Source organism: Loxodonta africana, chromosome 13 (assembly GCF_030014295.1).
Source record: "Loxodonta africana isolate mLoxAfr1 chromosome 13, mLoxAfr1.hap2, whole genome shotgun sequence".
Classification (NCBI taxonomy): Eukaryota; Metazoa; Chordata; class Mammalia; order Proboscidea; family Elephantidae; genus Loxodonta; species Loxodonta africana.
The window spans coordinates 46,669,269-46,689,719 of record NC_087354.1 but is presented as its reverse complement, the minus strand read 5'-3'; the positions used below and the strand labels follow the sequence as shown (position 1 = coordinate 46,689,719).

The 20,451-nt window shown below is 41.5% G+C and overlaps 1 protein-coding gene across 1 annotated transcript in view; it reads left to right on the top strand.

Moving 5' to 3' along the window:
• The first annotated feature begins 402 nt into the window (after positions 1 to 402).
• The window catches only part of GLCE (glucuronic acid epimerase), a 105,446-nt gene continuing 85,397 nt past the window's right edge, over positions 403 to 20,451 (top strand). Inside the window, exon 1 of the mRNA XM_003413804.4 lies at positions 403 to 562. The gene's annotated coding sequence lies outside the window, so the exon portion shown is untranslated. The remainder of the gene's footprint in view (positions 563 to 20,451) is intronic.

The window sequence follows — 20,451 nt, the reverse complement described above, 5'->3', positions numbered from 1 at the left end:
CGGTGTAACCAAAGGTAACAACGCCTCAGCCTATACCACCAGTGTGAAGACCGGCCTCTCTCCCAAACCAGGTGTATCTACGGCGGCTGAGCAGGACCAGAAACAGGCCAAGCCACGTTACCCAAGTTACCTTCCCGCGAAAGTCTACTTTCTGGGGCTACTACCTTTACCCTAGGTTTTTTGATAAGGGGCGGGGGGAGTGGGGAAGCAGTGGGCGGGGCGACTCGCCTTTCCTTTTTTCAATTGGCCATAGTGGTCGCTGAGTCCCGCCTCTGGCACCGCCTCCGACAGGCTGTCAGGGCCGTCACTCGAGGAGCCGCCGCTACCGCCCCCGGCCGTGGCCACGCCCCTCGCGGTGGCTGGGATCTCGCGGGAAGAGCGGCGCGCGCGGCTGTGGCTCGATCTCCTGGCTGCGCGCGGAGCGGGCGGGCTCGCCTCACACAAGCGCTTCTTCGCCGAGAGCTTGGAGCTGCGGCTGCCGCAGGCCTGGGCCGTCCCCTCTCTGCCGCCTCCTCGTCTTCTTCAGGGCTCCCCGGACCGCTCGCCCTCCGACGCTGCCCAGGTGAGGGAGCCCGGAGCGCCTCTCGGCTGAGGAGCGGCGTGGAGCGGGGACACCGGGCAGCCGGGGCAGGCGGGCTCCTGACGGGGGCGTCCCCGGGGGCGGCTCCGGGGGCGGCTGGGCTCTCCTGGTGGGCGCGAGGCTTGGTGGAGCTGGGGAGTGCGAGGGGCGAGGAGGCGGTCTGGCGGGGTCTGGGGGCGGGCGCCGGCGGGCGGCGTACAGGGTGCCGGGGCTCCTTGGGGCGAGCCGACGGTTTCTCGGGGTCCTGGGGATCTTCCGGCTGGGGGGTGGGGTGGGTGGCGGTTCGAGAGTCCTCGGGCTTCAGGCTCGGGGGAGGTTTACCAGCGCCCTGAGGTCCTCGAGGTGGTGTCGCGGGGTTCCGGGACTGGGGTCTGGGGTCTCGGGGCCCTTTGGGGGCAGAGGGCGCAGTTCAGCCAGATCCCGGGTCTCGGAGGGGGCAGATCGTTGGGATCTCGGGGATCCTTTGAGCGGGATGAGCGTGTTTCGCTTTCCTGGGATAAAGAAGCAACAGCTTCTCGGGGTTCCGGAAAGAGGGGTCTGTTCATCGGGGTCTCCGGGCGAGAGAGCCAGGTGTCTGCGTTCAGCCGGGGCCGGGGCCGCCGGGGCCGGTGTGCTGGGGGGCGGAAGGGTGCACGGCGGAGAGCTGCGTCTGTATGGGGGTTCTGCCTCGCCCAGCGGGGGGCGGGAACTTGGCAGGTCCCCAGTCTTCGGGAGCGGCTGGGCGAGTTCCCGGGGGGGTGGTCGTGGGGAGAGGGCGCGGCTCCGCGGGCGCCGGGTCTGCGGGGCCGGGAGGGGGCTTGGTGGCACCTTGTGCCGACTCAGGGGACACTCTGCAGCTGGTGGGGAACCTGCAACCTTGCTGGTCATATCCCTCAAGGGATTTACTCATTGCTTAGAGGGCTGATCCGTGTCGTTGCCCGGTTGGAGGAATAGTGGGTTCGGTCTGCAGTTTTCTTTTCTCTGCCCCGGGATCCCCGTGGGGGCGTGATCTCGCTGGAGCTCCGGGAGCTAGAAAGTGGCCACATCAGAGGCAGGCGAGGCTAGCCTGTAGGTCCGTCGGGAGATGGGTGTCTGTAGGGTGAGCGTGGACCCAGATCCTGAGCGTCTCGCAGCCGCGGAGGGTGGGGAAGGCTGTGCGGTTTGGCGTCCCTTCCTAGGTGGTCGGCCTTGCTGACCTGCCCTGAAGCCCTGCTTGAGTGTGAGGCAGAGTCCAGTAGTGCTGCAAAGTGTGTCCCTGGCTTCTCTCTGTCCTTTGAAAAACATTTGTGGAGAGGGGTAACTTCCAGTTCAGTCTCCCAGTAACGTCTTTGAATTTGAAGTTCCAAAGCTAGAGCTCTGCAGAAGTGTAGTTTGAAACCCAGAAGGGTGGCTAATTGAGCTCTTTCAGAGAATCCTGCCTAGCACCTTCATTGTGAAGGTGTAGTTAGTCTTGGATCCTACACAAAGTTCTTGATAACTAACGCGGACTTTTGTGGAATTCAAATAAAATGGCCTGTGCGTGTGTGTATGTGGTTAAAAAAAAAATGTGTAAGTCAGAAAGTCTCTGCGGGTGCCTGACAATTCTAGCTCAATACTCTTATCACAGAAGCCTGTAAATGAAGTCTAATATGGCAGGCAGTGGGGCCGGTATTCGTCGCAATTCTGTAAATCTGCAATTTTGGATAAACAAACAAATTTCAGTATGCCAAAGCAAAGGATTTTGCCTGCTTTGGTCTTTTTCTCTCTGAGCCCTGGTGGCGCTTTGGTTAAGGGATCTGCTGCTAACCTCAGCAACTGAAATCCAACTGTTCCTTGGAAGTTCTGTGGGGCAGCTGTACTCTATCCTATAGGGTCGCAATGAGTCGGAATCGACTGGAAGTCAATGGATTTAGGCTTTTGTGTTTGTTTGTTTGTTTTTTGGTTTAGTCTTTTTCTTACTGGCAGTTTTTTTTTTTTTTAAGATGACATTTCTTTTTAACTTAGAACCAGAAATATTACAGAGAATTAACTTAACCCTTGAATTTTACAATATTTTATTTTTAAAGGGACTCCTACATAGCAATATTGAACTTTTCGAGGAGCTTAAATTCAACACTCTCTCACGGGGTGGGGGGGGGGGTGGGGGGACACTTATCAGACAAATCAAAATGGCTGATCAGCTATTATAGTTATCAGAATTGATCAGTTGAACAGATATTTGGTTGCAACTACAGCCCAGAAAACCTAAGCAGACCTTTTTTTTTTCCTTTCTTGCTACTTTTAAGAGAAAGACAAGTGATAAATTAAGCAGGTTTTAGTAACTTTTTTTTATAAAGCAGCTTTCATAATTTCTAAGTAAGCCTAGATTGATCAGTGAGTGATAATTATCTGCTAGGTGTCACAGCACTGGTGATACAGTGATTTCAGTCCTCATGTAACCTACATCAGGAGGGGAGAAAGACAACAGGTAAAATAAACATGTAAAATCATTGTGATATTGCTGAGGGTGGGTTCTTGGGGCTCAGTTCACTTTTTTTTTTTAATAATTCCTGGATGATAGAATAATTGTCTGCCATGATAACAAGAAACCAAGCAAGATGATGAGCTACCTTGTTAATTACTAAAGAAAAATTATGATCAGTAGAGTTTGGGTGTTAAATGTATATTGCCCTTTTGAGGATTATTATTTTATGTATGTATGTTTGTGTATTCCTAAGGAGACACATCAGACTTACCAGTGTTTGGGGGCCCTTCAGGAGCGAGTTGCTGAGGCATGAAAGAGAGCTTCTACTTTACTCCTATACTTTTGTATTAGTTCAGTCTATTTCAATGAGCAGACATTACTTTTTAAAAAGTGTAAATTAGAGAAGTCCAGAAATTAAAACATTTTGTTCATTATGCAAGTTTGTGAAATACACAGTATTTACAAGGTTTTTGTCAATGTTGCCACTTCTGTTTTGTGTGTACTAGTGAGAGAAAGGAGACCTCGTGGTGCAGTGGTTAAGAGCTCCGCTGCTAACCAGAAAGGTGGCAGTTCAAATCCACCAGCTGCTCCTTGGAAGCTCTGTGGGGCAGTTCTACTCTGCCCCTATAGGGTCGCTATGAGTCGGAACCAACTTGATGGCACCTAACAACAACAGCAAGTGAAGGAAAAAAGGTGTTCAAGTGTCTAAAAATTGTGGGGGCAGGGTGAGGTGGGGGGAGCATGACAAAATAAGAAAAAGACTTTAAGTAAAATGTTAAAACATACTTAGATATTGGATATTTAATTATATAAAGATAAATGAACCTTAGGTCTTTCTTCTTTCAGATTTAATTGCTCCCTGAGTTTGAGAAAGGGAGTTTTTAGACTCCCTAGAGAAGAATAAGGAGTTCTGGTGGCACAACAGTTGAGTGCTCGGCGGTAACCTGAACCCATTCAGCCGCTCTGCTGGAGAAAGACCTGGTGATCTTCTTTTCCTAAAGATTACAGCGAAGAAGTCCTGTGAGCCAGTTCTGCTCTGTCACATGGGGTCATATTAAGTCAGAATCGACTCGATGGCACCCCACAACAAGAGAAGAACAGGATGTGTTTTTGTGGCAGAGCAGAAGCCGTTTTTATTGTAGCACAGACTTCAGGAAGATTTCTTTTTTCAAACATACACACCTCTAATAGATATGTTTTTCTTGTGAAAACAAAACAAAAAACCAAACCTGCTGCCGTTCAATCGATTCCGATTCATAGCGACTCTACAGAACAGAGTAGAACTGCCCTGTAGAGTTTCCAAAGAGCGCCTGGTGGATTCGAACTGCTGACCTCTTGGTTAGCAGCCATAGCACTTAACCACTACGCCACCAGGGTTTCTTGTGAGGCATGTAAAATATAAAGATTCTAGTTCTTTACTTTCACTGTTACACTGCCTTTTGGCTTATTCAGAATTCTAGAATCATAAACGTGATATGCTAAAGCAAGTTCTAGAAAAGATGACGTAGATGTGAGCTTTAATCTTCCCTGTGCTACTGACCATGTGACTTGGTAATCCCTTAGTTTCTCAGGACCTCAGTTTCCATATGTATAACATTAGAGCAAGGGAAAAAAACAATAAATTCATTTGCTGTGGAATCAAGTCTGACTAATGGAAACCCAGTGTGTTGCAGGATAGAACTGCTCTTGATAGGATTTTAAAGGCTGTGAGCTTTTGGAAGCAGATCGCCAGGTCTTTCTTCCAAGGTGCCTCTGAGTGGGTTGAAAATGCCAAACTTTCAGTTATATGTACTGAAAAGAATAGCCGCCATAAGGAGTAGCCAGTTCTCAGGCTACAGCTGGTTACATATAATTTTTATATATCATACCAAATTTTAGAAGCCCCTTTTTAAGATGTATGAGAAATATTTAATTCTAGAATATACATGCATGGAGCTAAATGATTTCCTTTTGATAATCTAGCTTTATCTGTTTAAGCATTATTTTTTTTTTTTGATCTGTGGTTCTGTAATAGAGTATCTGTATGAACATGTAATGTTCTTATTTAACTCTGGTTGTAGATTGGGATCTCTAGTGTATCCCTCCAGACTGGCCCCCTTTAATCCATCCTTCACGCTACGGCCAAGGTGATCTTTCTGAAATGCAAATCTGTTCACTATTTCTTTTTCAGAACCTGTTCTTCTCCTTTACGTACAGTGTTTCTGTCGGTAGTTTCCACCATTGAGTTGATTCTGACTTGTGGCGACCCCATGTGTGCAGAGTGGAACTGCTCCATAGTATTTAGTCCTAGCTCCTTTTTTTTCTGGCTTATCTAGTCTGGCCTATCTCCTGCATTTATTTCCCTCACCATAAATCCCAGTCTCTGTACTAATAGGAACAGTTTACAGAATGAGCCATGCTGTTTCCTCACTCAGAGTCACTGTATATATTCCCCCTCTGCTTAGAATACCTTTCATCTTGTCTTGCGGATAAACTACTGGTATTTCAAGGTACAACTCAAGCACTACCTGCTGCTTAAGTCTTCTGTGTCCCATAGTCCTCCTTCTTCCTAACCCTCTGCATCAGCCACCCTGTATCTTGTTCATTCATTATAATTAGTTATGTCTTTCTCTCTCTGCCTAGACTCAAAGGCAGGTTTATAGTTCTTGTTTTTTTGAATCCCTATCACGTAATTATACATAGTTGGCTCTCATTATGTGCTAGAACCTTAATGCTTTCATAATGTCTGAGATGAGTTAAACTGAAATCTCAGTATTGTCCTATTTTCCTGAAATTCTGGGCTTTCTAAATTATTTCCTTGCCCTTATGACCACAACTGATATTAGAATTGTAGTCCCTCTTTTCATATTTGAGAAGTGAGACTCCCAGCACTATAGGAGCTAAGGGTTGCTCTGCTGAATTTACGGAAAAGTCCTGTAGAATTCTCAGGCACCCACGAATCCCTATATCTAAAATCGCTAGGAGACGTACGAACTAGTTTGGATATTTTAAATCTTCTACATCAGTGTTGACTTGGTGGATATTTTACCCTGGCCGCGTCCTCTATGGGAAATAATCATTGCCAATATATGCAGGTTTTTATATTGGCTTGAAAATTCTTTACATACATTGCCTTTAATTTTCAGGACAAATCCTGAAGTTTATGGTATTTCTGTTATATGAGGAAACAGGCTCAAGGAGATATAAGTTGCTCAGGGTCATGTACCTAGTAAGAAGCAGACTGTTACTAGATCTAGGCCTGACTGTAGTGTTTGGGCTTTTGCATGATATTACATTGCTTTCTGACTGTGATTGCTTCTTCAGTGTGTTTAAAATAATTAAGGCATTTTATTCATTCTATAAACTGAAGAATTAGGTCATAAGGTTTTATCCATTCAGTTTTTCCAAAAAAAGTAATTAGAGACTTTGAGATTGATTGAACTTTAAACCTGTTGCCATTGAGTCAGTTCCAACTCATAGTGACCCTAAAGTAGAACTCAGTCAGAATAGAACTGCCCCATGGAATTTCCAAGGCTGTAATCTTTACAAAGAATCCCACCAGCTGCTCCGCAGGAAAAAGATATGGCTGTCTTCCTTAAGGAAACCTTGGTGGCGTAGTGGTTAAGTGCTACTACAGCTGCTAACCAAGAGGTTGGCAGTTCAAATCCGCCAGGTGCTCCTTGGAAACTATGGGGCAGTTCTACTCTGTCCTATAGGGTCGCTATGAGTCAGAATTGACTCGACGGCAGTGGGTTTGGGTTTTCTTTTGGGTCTTTTTTAAAGATTTACAGCTTTGGAACCCTGTGGGGGCAGTTCTGCTCTGACCTGTAGGGTTGGCATGAGTTGGAAACGACTCAGCAGCAATGGGTTTGGCTTTTGGGTTTTTAATCTTTACAGAAGCAGATTGCGACATCTTTCTCCCACATAGCAGCTGGTAGGTTCAAATCACTGACCTTTTGGTTAGCAACTGAGCACTTAACCAGTGTACCACCAAGGCTCTTTAATTGGACTTGGATGCCATCAAGTAGATTCCAGCTCACAGAGACCACATGTGACACAGTAGAACTGCCCCACAGGGTGTCTAAGGTTGTAATCTTTACGGGAGCAGGTTGCCAGGTCTTTCCCACAGAGCCATTGGTTTGAATGGACAACCTTTCAGTTAGCAGCCCAACGTATAACCATTGCACCGCAGGGCCCCTTTGAATTTTAGAGACCATTTAATCTCGCTCATTGCATATGAGAGTACGAAGAGTGGTTGAATTGCTTGTCCAAGATCACATAGTAAAGATTTTCTTTGTTAAGCTAGTTGTGAACATTGGTGATGTAAAACCATTTTTTGAAAGGAATACCAGATGCTTGATTTCCCCCCCAAGAAAAAAACACCTAGAGTGGCTTTGAGAAGAGTGATGTTGAGGATCTGGGCGTCTTAAGGGTATGGCTTAGAGAAAATCCTGACTTTGGAGCAATGACACATAGAGACGCCTCAGTGACTTTACTCATGTGGTTCCCCAGTCTTAATCTCTTTCCTTCCTCTTTTTCTTTTTTAAAAAATATCTTCCACAGCTTACTAATCTTCTGCCAGCTAACGTTGTTATTAACATTGGCCTTACCGGTGACCATTTAAGTGCCAACCATGGATGAATAAGGACGTAAAAGCCAAACCAAACTCTGCCATCAAGTCCACTCTGACTCATAGTGACCCTATAGGACAGAGTAGAACTGCCTCACCGGGTTTCCAAGGAGCGGCTGGTGGATTTGAACTACCGACCTTTTTTGGTTAGTAGTCCTAGCCCTTAACCACTGCATCATAAAATCTAGTCACCGCCCTGAAGTGGCATGGTCTGTTTGGGAGTGGCAGACAGTGTATGCATTGAAACCTGTGAGAACTGAAACTCGCTGGTGCTGCCTTGTTTTTCTGGGTCTTTCAGGTTTTCCGTGTTTGCAGTCTTATCCCTTTTCTAACACTTGTTTTAATGGAATACATTTGAGTTTTTCTTCTCTGACAAAGCTTCCACCTTACACAGGTTCTGGTTTTTGCAGGTTTTACTGTATTTAATTGTAGGGTAGTATATAAATGTGTGGCGCCCTGGTGATGCAGTTGTTATGAGCTTGGCTGCTAATCAAAAGGTCAGCAGTTTGAATCTACCAGCTGCTCCTTGAAAACCCAATGAGGCAGTTCTACTCTGTCGGTTTGGGTTGCTGTGAGTCAGAATCAACTCAGTGACAATGAGTTTAGTTTGGTTTTGGCTTATATAGAGATGCCATGAGTGTTGCAGCACTAGGAGCTCAGATTAAGTGTAGATTAGGCTGACAGTTCTAGAAGGTTTCTGTGTAGAAGAGGTTTGACTTAAGCTAGTCTCTTTTTTCTTTAGAGGTTTTTTTTTTTTTTTTTAATTGTGGTAAATATAACAAAACATCTGCTGTTTCAACATTTTTTACATATACATCTCAGTGGCGTTAATTACATTCATCATGTTGTGCAGCCGTCACCACTGCGTCCAAGTTTTTCCATCAGCCTTAATAGAAGCTCAGTGCTCCCTAAGCAGAGACTCCCTCTTCCCTTCTCCCTTGGTAACCACTAGTAAACTTTGGTCTCTGTATATTTGCCTCTTCTAGATGCTTCATGTAAGTGGAATCATACAATGTTTGTCCTTTTACGTTTGACGTATTTCACTTAGCATAATGTTTTCAAGGTTTATCCACACTGGCACATGTGTCATTTTTCTTTATGGCTGCATAATATTCCATTGTATGTATATAGCACATTTTGTTTATCTGTTTGTCTTAGTCACCTTAGTGCTGCATAACAGGAATACCACAAGTGGATGGCTTTACCAAAGAGAAATTTATTCTCTCACAGTCTAGTAGGCTATAAGTCCAAATTCAGGGCACCCCAGCTCCAGGGGAAGGCTTTCTCTTTTTGTCAGGAAAGTCCTTGTCATCAGTCTTCCTTTGGTTTGGGAGCATCTCAGCACAGGAGCCTCAGGTCCAAAGACGCACTTTGCTCCCAGCACTGCTTTCTTGGTGGCATGAGGTCCCCATGTCTCTCTGCTTGCTTCTCTCTTTTATATCTCAGAAGAGACTGGCTTAAGACAATATCTAATCTTGTAGATCTCATCAATATAACTGCCAATCCATCTTATTACATCATCATAGTGATAGGATTTACAACACTTAAGGGAATCACATCAGATGATAAAATGGTAGGCAGTCATACAATGCGGGGAATCATGACCTAGCCAAGTTGACAGATATTTTTAGGGGACACAATTCAATGCATGACAGCATTTATCTATTGATGGACATTTAGGTTGCTTCCACCTTTTGGCTATTGTGAATAGTGGTGCAGTGAACATCAGCATACAGTTCTCTGTTGGTGTTCCCGCTTTCATTGCTTTTGGGTCTGTACCTAGGTGTGGAATTGCTGGATCATGTGGTAATTCTGTTTAACTTTTTGAGGAACCTCCAAACTGTTTCCACAGTGCTGTACCATTTTACAGTGTCACCAGCAATAATCGAAGGTTCTAATTTCTCCACACCCTCACCAACACCTGTTTTCTTTTTTTAATCATAGCCATCTTAGTGGGTGTGAACTCCAGCTCTTGGCAACCAATGTGTATCAGTGGAAATGTGCTCTTCAGTGTTCTCAGTAGCTGATTTTTTAGAAGTAAGTCGCCAGGGACTTCTGCCGAGACACCTCTGGGTGATCTCAAACCTCCAGCCTTTTAGTTGGCAGCCACATATGTTAACCATTTGTGTCACCCGGAGACTCCTAGTTGGGGGTAAAGCTTGTCTTTAGTGAAAAGCTGGATTGGTGTGGAAGGAGTAAGATTGGTCATCAGAAACCATTGAAATAATCTGGATATTAAATAACAAGGTCTTGGATAGACTGGTAGCAGAACAGAAAGGAAGACAGATTCTTTTGCCATGGTGAGTTAAGAAAGACCTGAAAACACTTTGGGGTGTTTATAGTATCTTTGGTTTGGGGAGAGGGAAAAGTTGAGGCTTATTCTAGAATTCTAATCATAGAAAACTTAGGAAAATGATGATACTCTTGATAGAAATTGGGAAGCCAGGATCTAAAGGCAAACATGAAGAATTATAAGTTTAGTCAAAAACTTCCTCTTTCCACAGTCTTTCTCAGCTCAGTCAGTGACAACCCCATTCTTTCACTTGGCTCAGCCCAGATTTCACGGAATCATCTTTGACTCCTCTTTCTTTCATACCCACATCTAATCTGTAGGCAAATCATACCATCTGCCTTCAGGATATACCCGGAACCCAACCACTTGCCGGAAGAGCCTGGTCCTACCACCACCACCTCCTGCTTGGCTATGAATTCAGTAGCCTTCCTGTTTCTCCACACCAGTCTCCCGCCAGCCTGTCTCAATCCAGCACCTAGAGTGCTCCTGTTCACGCCATGCTGTTCCTCTATTCAGTCTTCCAATAGCTTCCTGCTTCATGTAGAGCAAAAACGGAAGTCCTTGTAATGCTCTGCTATACGTTACCTTCCCTCTCCCCTTTATTTTATTTTTAGATTTCGACTCTTACCAGAGTACAGCCACTCTTCTTTCAGCCACACTGGTTTTCTTGCAGTTCCACGAAGCCTTTACTTCTGCTGTTTGTTCTCCCTAAAATGTTCTTCCAGATGTCCAGTGTCCCACTCTCTCACTTCCTTCAGGGCTTAATTAAAATGTCACCCTTTCTGTGAGACCTTTCGGCCCCCTTGTTTAAAATTACAACATTCCTTCCACTCGTAGTCTTTCTTTCTCTCTCTCTTCTCTGCTTTGTTTCTTTGTGCTTTTCACTAGCCTACATACTCTATATTTTTATTGTTTCTTTCCCCATTCTAATGTAAAGTCCCTGAGGACAGGGATTTTATATTTTATTCAGTGACATCCCCCCAGCACCTAGCACAGTACCTGGTACAGAGCAAGTGCTCAGGTATGTGCCGAACGGGTGAGTAAGATAATGGGATTTTACAGCAGGAGCCTGAAGCCCACCTAGTCCGATCATCTCTCTCTTTTCTGAGGTAGAGAAGAGGAACTTTCTCTTCATGTTTTATTTTGATAGGACTTTTCGAATCTGTCAGGCGCTCCTTGGAAACTCTATGGGGCAGTTCTACTCTGTCCTATAGGGTCGCTATGAGTCGGAATTGACTCGATGGCACTGGGTTTGGTTTTTTGGTTTGTATAAAAAACTTACCGACAAATCATAAGCTCAATAAGTTTTTTTATATATGAACACGTAAGCCCCAAGCACGTGAAGAAAGGGAATGTTTCCAGGGCTTCGGACACCTCACTCATGCTCTTTCCTAGTTGGTATTTTCCAACGATAGCCACTCTTCTAGCCTCCATACTGTAGATTAGTTTTATTTATTCCTGAAATTCATATAAAAGGAATCATTCCTTTATGTCAGTTTCCTTTGGTTCCTTTGTCTGTAAGATTTATCCATTTTGTTGAGTGTAGCAGTGGTTTATTCTTTTTCTATGAGTATGTATTCTATCGCTCATGGATGTTTGGGCTATTTCCAGTTTTTAGCTATTAGGAACAAAGTTGCTGTGAACATTTTGGTGGGCATAAGGATTCATTGCTTGGCTAAATAGGAGTTAACCTCATTAAAAATATGTGGGGGTGTGTGCATGTGCACACATACACACATACACATGGACGTAATTCTTAATCTCACATAGTTTTTAGTACATGTTAGATCGTTAAATGATTGAAGATGAATTATTAACTAATCTTACACTGTCAGATTATCCTGCTGTCTGCTGCGGAGTAGATGCCGACTCTTAGCAGCCCTATAGGACAGAGAAGAACCGCCCCAGAGAGTTTCCTGGGTTATAATCTTTATGGGAATAGATCGCCAGGTCTTTTCTCCTGTGGAGTAGCTGGTGGGTTTGAACCAACAACTCCTGGTTAGCAGCCAAGCACTTTAACCATTGCACAGGACTCCTTAAAATTATTCAGATTCATTACTTTCAAGGTAAATTTCAGATTGACTGTTTTCCTGTATTTTTTGCAGCAATAACAAAAGTCATTTCTTTCTGACAGTTTGGTTTTACTGTACATTATACTTTTCTACTGCTCTATACAGTTTGAAGTCACTTATACCAATGTATTCCTAGTACTGATAGAAAAGCCTTGAATCTGCTTCTGGTATCTGTCATGTTAATAACTTATGTTTGGGATATGTCAAGCTAAGGCTTTCTTTGATGGCCTTAAGTAACTTTAAAAATGGCTTTAGTTGGTGAAGAATGCAAATGAGAGCTCCTACAACTGGAAGAAATCCCCTTGAGAAATAGTTTTCTAGCTCTGGAAAAGTTTTCAGGTGCCTTTTGAAGTAATTTTTGAGCTAAGACTTGAAAGAGGAGCAGTAGTCGAGGTGGTGGGGGGACCCTGTAGGAAATGTGGTAAGAGAACACTATAGACAGGAAACTTCATGTTCCTTTAGAGAGAGAGCAGGGCAGATTTGGGGGCTCTGCAGGCAATTCAGTATGGCAAGGAGCCCTGGGGGCACAATGGCTAAGTGCTTGGCTGCTAACCTAAGGGTTGGCACCTCGAACTCACCAGTTGTTCCGTGGGAGAAAAGACCTGACCATCTGCTTCTGTAAAGATTACAGCCTAGGAAACCCTATGGAGCAGTTTTACTCTGTCACACTGGGTCACTATGAGTCAGAGTGGACTTGGTGGCACATAACTACCTCAAAGAACAGTGGTTCTCAAACTGTAATGTGCATATGTATCTCTTGGGGGGCCTGATAAAACAGTTTCCTGGTTATGTTGGTAGGGGTGGGATTCATGAATTTGGATTTCTAACATGTTCACAGGTGATAGAGATGCTGGATGGAGTACCAGGGACCACACTTTGCAAACCACTGGACTAGAGCATAGGAAGCAGGGAGGGAGGAGGGAGTGGACAGTGGAAAGCAAGGGCCAGATCATGAAGGATCTTATAACCAATGTAAGGAATTTGAAGTGAGGGCAGTGGTGACCTGTTGAAGGGTGCTAAGCAAAACAGTGATCTTGTCTGATTTGTGGTTTCTGAGTTAGCAGCAGTGGTAGAAATAATCTTTAGGGGTAAACTACATCTACAGTTGAAATTATATAGAGTAGTCACCTCGACAGCGCTGGGTAGGTAATCCTTGAGAAACAGTAATTTACCCATTTGTTAATAAGTAGTATTTTTCCCATGGCAGACCTAGTCCATTTAAAGGAAAATCTTGGTTATCCATATCAGTTTAGATGTTATATCTCTGTTAAAAACAGTTCCTTCTTGCAGGGATGTTATTTATCCTAAAAAGTATTATAATTTAACGCATAATTATATCATTAGCACTGTTTAATGGGATTTAATTTTTATCCAAATTGTACCATATGATAGCCTGAAGTTTCCTTTTTTATTGTACTGGTTTAAAATTAAGCTAGCTGCTAGTACTTATTGGATGGCAGGAATGATCTTAATGGTACATAGCAGTTTGGATTAGTTTTGGTTTATCGTCTGCTTCCATAAATGTTGTTAGAGCATTTTAATGTAATTTATTTTAGCTGTTCGTATACTACATCAGTTTGCAATGTTGTAAACTTAAAAAAACAGTTTGCACTTGACTACTAATCTAAAGATTGGCAGTTCAAACCCATCCAGTGATATACTGCAGAAGAAAAGGCCTGGCAATCTGCTTCTGTTAAGATTATAGCCAAGAAAACCCTATGGAGCAGTTCTTCTCTGTAAGACAGGAGTCAGGATCAACTCAACAGCAACTAACAACTATGTATGTGTATGTTTATATATATAAAACAAAAGACCAAACCTGTTGCCCGTTGCCATCAAGTTTATTCTGACTCAGTGACCCTATAGGACAGGATAGAGCTGCTCCAAGGAGAGGCTGGTGGATTCGGTCTACCAACCTTTTGGTGAGCAGCCAAGCCCTTAACCACTGCGCTGCCAGGGCTCTGTGTGGTGTGTGTGTGTATCTTGTATTTTTCACACTGGTTTTATAAGCTCTAGAAACTCATTTTAAAAACTTGGAAAATTTCAGAAAATAAAAATCTAATGCCTCAACCAGAACCTTGGTGGCATAGTGGTTAAGTGCTACGGCTGCTAACCAAAGGGTAGGCAGTTCTAATCCACCAGATGCTCCTTGGAAACTCTATAGGGCAGTTCTACTCTGCCCTATAGGGTCGCTATGAGTCAGAATTGACTCTAAAAAAAAAAAAAAAAAATCTCTAAGGCAGCAGATTTTTGTTTTTTTTTAATGCCTCAACCCAGTTATACCTCTATTAACATTGTGGTATACATTCCTTCTCCCACATGAGAATACTTATTCATTTGTATACTCTCCATCCCCATACCAAGCATTATATCATGAAGATTTTCCTCCTTTGTTGAAATATTTTTCAAAACGTAATTTTTAATAGCTGCATAATATTCTTTCGAATGGATGTATAATGATATGATTTCCTATTACTGAACATTTTTTTCTCTGCCAATAACTGATGAGAACCTTTATGCGTAAATCTATTTCTGCATACTTAATTATTTTTTAGGCTTAGAATAAAAAATGTTCAGTCTAAAGGCAAGACCTTTAAAATATTGTATATTGCCATATTGCTTTCTGTAAAGACTATGCCAATTTATTTGCCAATATTGAATGTTAGTTTCAAAACCCTTTTCTAGTTTGATAAGAAAAAATAGTCTTACTTTAATTTGTGTTTCTTTGCTTATAAGTGAAATAGAGCATTATAAATTGTTATAAAAATGATATTCAGTTTTTAAATGTTAAAATACGTATAAAACCAAAAAGCCCATTGCCATCAAGCCGATTCCGACTCTTAGCGACCCTATAGGACAGAGTAGAGCTGTTTCAAAGAGTTTCCAAGGAGCGGTTGGTGGATTCAGACTGCTGACATTTTGGCTAGCAGCCAAGCACTTAACCACGGTGCCACCAGGGCTCCAAAATACTTATTATAAAAAGATTTTTTAAAAGAACACCTCATGTGTTGTCATGTAAGGTAAAAGATACTTCAAGTAGAAATAATATTATTGTTTTTTTTTTTTTCAATCAATCAATAAATTTTTTGGAATAGGTATTACAAAAACACATATTAAATTCAAAGACTCAAACAGACATTTAGTGAAAAATAAATATTCCTTCTTGCCCAGTCCTCCATGCCAGCCACCTGGTTGCCTTAGAGGCAACCACTGTTACCAGTTCCTTGTGTATATTTCCAGAGATACTGTAGATCATGCATACATACATATATAAATAAATGAGTGTATGCCTAATATATATGTGTTGTGTGCATATGTGTGTGAACACATGTGTCTGTATATACTATTTCATCTAATGATGAATTGTGGAGAAACATTTACTAAAATACTGTCTGGTTCAGATGTAGTATTCTATATTATATTGTGTACTAAAAATTAGAAAGGGTCTAAAAATGATTTGTGTTTGGCTACTGGCCCAGAAGGAAGAAAAGCAGGGTCTGGCAGCATTTGGCAGTAATTTTCTATAAGACAAGTGGCCTTAGCTCTTTTTATTATTGGATCGATTCTTTGACAGTAGCACTTCTGTGTTCCAAAAGGCAAGCCAAGCTTTTTAAAATTAGACAGCTGATACCTGAAAGGAACTCTTTCAGTACAAAAGTACAAAAGCTAGTTAGGGGAAAGATACTTTATTCTTAGAGATTTTAAGATTTTTCTGCTCAACATTTACAGTTTTAGAAGAACTTTCATGACTTTGTTGCTTCACAGTGAAAGTTTGAGCTTGCGTAATTGCAAGTAAAAATCATTTTCCTAAACTCTTATTTACCTAATATAGAAGCAGTCAACCACAATATAAGCATTTAAAAAATATTGTACCTAAAATATATTTTTAAAAAGTTTATTTGAATAGTATAGTGGTAATTTGTCCCATACATCAAAGATCTATTTGAGCTTAGATTTGAATGCCACTGCTAAATAAGTGACTTGAGCAGTGAGTATCAGAGGTTTTAATTGGATTTTACAGAGATTTAATGCTTTAGGGAAAAGATATTTACTTTTGGGGTAGATTTATTTAAGGCCCTTAATAAAATTTGGGATGGATATTTTTTATTGTTTACTGAATACTAATTCTTTGTGTGGCCCAGAATAAATAGTGTTTTTTAAGAGTTCCTGTTTGCTCGAATTCATGCCTCATGTTCCAGGTAAATTATGAGACTGTAAAGGCTGCTGAAAGTATTTACACCTGATAATGGTTGGTACTTGGGGACTTTAAAGCAAGAGTTTGTCAGAGGTGAGAAAAGATCATCCTGGTTTCTTTTTTAATGTTTAATTCTGAAATAATTTTATATTTACGGAAGAATTACAAAGATACTAATTCCATGTACCCTTCACCCAGCTTCCCCTAATGTTAACATCTTATGTAATCATAGTACATTTATCAAAAGTAAGAAATTCATTCTGATTTTTAAAAATTCATTACAAGTATAGTAGACGTTCAGAAAATTGATTTCATTGGTGGTGGCACACACGGTTAAGTGCTCAACTATTATCTGAAAGGTTGGTGGTTTGAACCCACCCAGAGGTACCTCAGAAGACAGGCTTGGCAATCCGCTTTCGAAAGGTCATGGCCTTGATAACCATGTGGAGTAGCTCTCTGCACACATGGGGTCACCATGAGTGGGAATCAACTTGATGGCAACTATGTATAAAAGAGTGTTTTAGCTGCTAAAGTATATACAGTGTCGGCAGATAAGTAAAGGTTTCAGATAATAATAATATACAGGTGACTTTGGCATCATTCCTAATGAAATTCTCAAGTAGATTGTTGAACATATGCATTATGGGTACTTAAAAGAAGAAGGCACTGATCACTAGGAGCCAGCATGCAAACACAAAGAACAAGCCTACCACACTAGCCTCACTTCATTTTTTTATAGGGTAGGTAAACTGATAGTTTACCACCTGCCTGTCAGTTTGTCAAACTGTGGTGACTTACATGTTGCTGTAATACGGGAAGCTATGCCACCAGTATTTCAACTACTAGCAGGGCAACCCTTGGTGGACAGGTTTCAGTGGAGCTTCCAGACTAAGAAAGGCCTGGCAATCTGCTGCCAAAAATTAACCAATGAAAACCTTATGGATCACAACAGGCCATCATCCGGCTCTCTTGCTTAGTACATGTCATTAACCTAAAAAACGAACAAAAAAAAACCCCAAAACCTGCTGTTGAGTTGATTCCGACTCATAGCGACATGTCATGTCATTAGGAAGGATCAATTGCTGAAGCAGAACTTCATGTTTGGTGAGGTAGAGGGTCAGTAAAGGCGAGGGAGACCCTCAGTGAGGTAGAATGGTACAATAGCCACAACGATGGACTCAAACATGCCGGCCATCGTGAGGATGACTCAGGTTTGGGCAACATTTTGTTCGGTTGAACATAGGTTGCCAGGAGTTGGAGCTGACACGGTAGCAGTTCTCTCTCTCTAAGCTGGTAGGTGCATGAGGGCATACTGTGGTCATAGTATATGTAGAATTATAGTTACATCTAGTACATTTTTAATTATGTGCTGGGCACTGGATTAAATGCTTTATATAGATTGTCTAATTTAGTCCTTGTTTTACACATAAAGAAAGGGACCCTCAAGGTGTTACAGATAGTATTTGACAGCCTTTTATGTTATCTTTGTAGACAAGATAAATGTGATCTGAATAATTACTCAGGTAGGTGGGATTGTAATTGATTAAAAGGTCATACCCTAAGACTGATGATTACTGGACTGATGTTAAAATTCAGTTGTGGTACACTCTTTGGTGTGCCTCCTGACCAGACCTTTCCCCATGTCCTGTTCGGTCGCTCTCAGCATCCTGAGAGGGAACGAGTGTGATATATAGCAGAATCAGGGTCTTCGCCTCACTTTCCTTGTTTTTAATAATCAACACAATAGGCTGTATCTAAGAAAATATTCCTTAGCAATAACATATTTTGTATTTGGTGTATCATACAAACTAAGATGAAGTAGAGAGAAAGGCACAGACCTGACAGTGTTTTGTTCCATTATGCACTGGTCAGTGGCAGCCAACTCAATGGCAGCCAACAACAACAACATTTTGTATGTAGATATTTGATAGGACAGAGTCTTATAATTGAATTTTTAAAAGTCTGCACACATACAGGGTAGAAGACTTGGAGAGCTTGGAGACAGGTAACAGCAGTAAAAACTCATTTCCGTCGAGTAGATTCCTGCCCATGATGACACCATAGGACACAGTAGAACTGCCCCATAGGGTTTCCAAGACCGTAAATCTTTATGGAAGTAGACTGCCACATCTTTTTCTGGGGCTGGTAGGTTTGAACTACCAACTTTTTGGTTAGCAGCTGAGCACTTTAACCATTGCACCAGCAGGGCTCCTTTAAAACAGCAGTTGGTGTTCAAAAAAAGAGAGAGAGATGTATGCCTGGATGTTTATATATCTCCTTATTTGTGTGAAATTCTTGAGTCAGTAGTTTATTGTAACTTCCTCAAAAGGCTACCATCTACTTAAGTTACATTGTATTGAAGCATGTCAGACACACTTGATGATCCTTTTCTAGTCTGCATCTGGCCTAGTGTTTTCAGTTCTGTTCGCCACATTTTAAGGAGGAAGTTGATAAACGGTGTATCCAGAGGAGAGTAATCAGAATGAAACAGCCTCTTGAAACAGATACTTGCAAAGTAATTGAAATATTTGAGGTTGTTCGGCCTGGAAGAAAGAAGATGACTTCTTTTCAAATGGGGTAATTGGCTGATCTTTAATGTTCTTCCTGACTCAAATCTGTGATTCTGTGAATAGATGGCTTGTGGAAGAAGGATGAAACATACCTTTCACATCCCCAGAGAATTGAACTAGGAACAATGAATGAAAGCTAGAGGAAGGGAAATGTTGGTTCCTAATGAAGAAAACCTTTCTAATAATTACAGCTAAATGAAATTGGAGTGGAGGTTCTCTCACGGAGGCGTCAAAGTATGCATTGAGTAGAGTTTAATCAAGCTATCCTGTATGGACTTTTTTTCTTTAACTCCAAGCTTTATTTATTTCTTCATCGGATATAATTTCCCATGGCAAAACTTTCTCTTGGGCACATCACTTATTCTCAACACCTAAGGCCTTGTGTAGCATCAAATGGTAGGGAAAACTGTACTTTCTTGATTAGCAACCTCTGAAATAACCAACATTAGGATGTGGAACTAATTTTACTAGAGGATTTTTTTTTTAAGTTTATAATTTCCAAAGGAAACAGATTTTAATCAAGACAGCTTATAGAAATGTCACAGACTTATGAAGTTGCTCTTAAATATGATGGCATAAGTATCATTAAATTCAAATATTTACGTTGTGTTTATCCCTTTCACATTTCTAAAAAAAAAAAAAGTGTTAGTATCAGGAACTAAAATCAAATGTTATTAACTTCTAAATGATTCAGTTATTTAAGTCTAAAATGAAACAGTAAACTATTTTATTCACTGTCCCTTGAACAAACCCAGTGCTTTTTCTACCTTTGTGCTGTTCATGTTTTTCATCCTAAGAATACCTCCTCCCTTTCTTTACCAAAAACCAAACCCAGTGCCCTCGAGTCGATTCTGACTCATAGCAACCCTATAGGACAGAGTAGAACGGCCCCATAGAGTTTCCAAGGAGCGCCTGGCAGATTCGAACTGCCAACCCTTTGGTTGGCAGCTGTAGCACTTAACCAGTGAGCCACCAGGGTTTACCTCCCTTTCTTTATGCCCATCTAAATTCTATTTTTTTTTTTTTAATTCTAATCTTCAGGACTTTCTTCCAGACCGTTAAAGTTATATCAGGTACCTCCAGTCAACACTGGTATTTTTCTTCCTTTTCTGATGACTTGGTATTTTATTAGCATTCTCTGTGTGTTATGTGCATACACATACACTGTTGTGAATTGTTTTGTAACTGTGTTGCATATGTAAGGTTTTTTTTGTTGTTTTTTTTTTTTTAATAGGATTATAAGCTCCTTGAGTTCCTCTTGACTGGGACTTCGAAACTATTGAATGAAATTAAAATTCAGAAACTTAGAGATTCTTTGAATTTCACCTAATATTGAAACAGTAGCAGAAATGCAAAGTCCGTGCACAACTTTTCATGTTTACTTTCTACTTTTATCTCCAGTATATAAATTTTTTTTTTACTTTTCCAATGTACTATGAAATTTATAAATAATAGCAATACATCCATTTAAAACCTGAAAAATAAGAAGAAAGAAAAAGTTTTTACTCATTCTGATATTCTAATCATCCGCCAAATTTTGGAGTTTCTCTCAAGTTCTTTTTCTATGCAAATACCAGTTTCTTTGTAATTAGTCCTCAAAAGTGGCAGGCAATTTAGAAATACTTCTTTCAAAATGAAATTTCTCATGAGAAACAAAGGAAAATTAGAAGATGTGTTCCAGTAAGCTGAAAAGTGCCAGTGGTGTGCTTT